A 2272-nucleotide genomic window follows, 5' to 3' on the forward strand; every position below is an offset into this window, starting at 1 on the left:
TATCTACTGAGCACTGAAGCTTCAGAGGCTAAACAGAAGATGTCAGGAAAGGTCACTGTGATGTTTGGGTTGGACAAAGCTGAAGCCTGGAGATGAGTAGGTGCTATGGTGGGTGACAGAATATCCACTAGCCATCAAAGTCCCATTAGTTGAACTGCTTTAAAGGAAATCAGTACAAACCTCCTAAGATTTCCAAGACAAGCTGCCAAAATCTCCAAAGCACCCAAGATAGGCTGCCAAACTCTCCAGAGACAAAGCACCCGTTAATTCCTAAGAATGGAGATTCAATAAATTTATGATAAACCACTGAATGACCTGAGAGACACAATCCAAAGATGTGAACAAGGAAAGAAATGTAACTGATTGTTGAATCTCCATAGTGTATTTTAGGCATTACTGTGGAAACTGTACAGTAGTTCTGTTTTCATCTACCATTTCTACATTCTAAACCACATTTTAGGGTTGGCTATTGAATCCCGGCCACTCACGTGCTAGCCAAGTCTTCTTGAATGACTTTTATATTTTGTTAATTTCCACATTCTCGGTGCAAAATTTGGGAAGCCATTGTAGAATTAAAACATATGCTGTGATCCATTCGTTCTGCCTTTTGGTATTTCCCCAATAGTTGGACTCTGCCCTGTGCTCAGTGACTCCCTCAGTGCTTCAATGAGAAGGCACCCAGGAGAATGTCAGTTGGAACCTGTGCAAATTGTCCATACAGAGTCAGAGTGGGGCTCTCTGTGGCTGTCCCAAGTGCTAGGGCGCCCTCTGCTGTTCACTTGGGAAATGACAGGTGTGACATGTGTGGAACAGTGTTTTTTTTTTTTTTTCTCTCTCTTAATTCTCTGTGTGGGTGCTGTTGATAGGGATTGAATTATGACTTGGGTGCTGTTCTTTAGCTTTTCCACTTAAGATTGTGCTGCACTGCTTGTGGTAATGAGAAGGCACCCAACAGAAGATATCAGTAGGAACCCTTGGAAATTGTCCATACTGAGTCAGTGGGGCTCTATGGCACTGTCCCAAGTGCTAGGACACCCTCTGCTGTTTACTTGGGAAATGACAGGTGTGACGTGAACGTGTGAAACTGTTTTCTTTTTTAATTCTGTGTGTGTGTGTGTGTGTGCTGTTAACAGGGATTCAATTTAGGACTTGGTTGCTCTTTAGCTTTTCTACTTAAGATTGTGCTGCACTGCTTGAGCCACAGCTCGTCTTCTGGCTTCGTTTTGTCTAAGTGTGTGTGTGTGTTGTGTGTGTGTGTATTTGTTATTTTGTCTCTGTTTTCCAGCACGAATTTCATCTTTAAAGATCTCCTTACTCTGTTCCTAGAGTATTATTTGGGCAAGCAGGGATGAGGTCAGAGTGAGGGAAGGAAGAAGGTGGGGAGGGAGAGGGAGAGTCCAGGTTTTTCATTCATTTTTGTAGTTTATGAGGGAGCATGAAGCTACAAATAAACTAATCTTGGATGGAAGCTTTTTGTGAAGATGGCACTTGTTGCCTATGAATTCCTGGCCGTTGTTTTCCGTGGCTGTTTGCCTGTCTCCCTGTTTTAAATTTTTGAAAGAAATACTGGTTGATGAAGTCAGGAGGAGATTGAATGTTTTAATTTAAATTCATCCTTCACCAAGTAGATTGCTGTAAAGGACTGACAGAGACCCATGTGATAACAAAGGTATTTCCCCCTTCTACCTGGAAAACGGAAAAATGAATAAACATCAATAAAAACCCAGCCTGCTTATTCTTGTTTTGATTTGCTCTCTGGTCTTGTCTGTCCTCTCTGTTCTCCCTCCCCTGGCCCCCTTATCTGCCAAGTCTGATTGTGACAGTAATCTGGGATGAATGGAAGTGGCCATGTGATGCCCCTAGCCGCTGTCCCTAGCTGGTGTCCCCTTAAGCCTGCTTGTGCCAGTGGGTTCGATACTTCTAGGTGCAGGAGAGACCCTGAAGGCTTGTGGAGTGTCCTGCACCAGGCCCTGGGTTGGAGCAAAGGCCTTCTGCTAGTCAGGCAGGGCAGCAGGTTCGCAGGTGGGGCGTCAGGAAGCTAGAGGTTGAGGGGTGAGGCTTATGGGGATTCAGAGCACAAGAGAGGTGGGGCAAGAGCCAGGAAGCTAGAGGTGCTGGGCTGGAGCTTATGGTGCATCACAGCTGGAGAGGGGGAGGGGCAAGGGCAAGGAAGCTAGAGGTGCAGGGGTGGGCCTTATGGGGCTTTACAGCACAAGAGGTGCAGAGAAAGCAGGAGGAAGTGAGAAGTCAAGGGGCGTGGCCTTGGCACTGG

The sequence above is a fragment of the Perognathus longimembris genome, unplaced genomic scaffold (assembly GCF_023159225.1).
Source record: "Perognathus longimembris pacificus isolate PPM17 unplaced genomic scaffold, ASM2315922v1 HiC_scaffold_493, whole genome shotgun sequence".
NCBI lineage: Eukaryota > Metazoa > Chordata > Mammalia > Rodentia > Heteromyidae > Perognathus > Perognathus longimembris.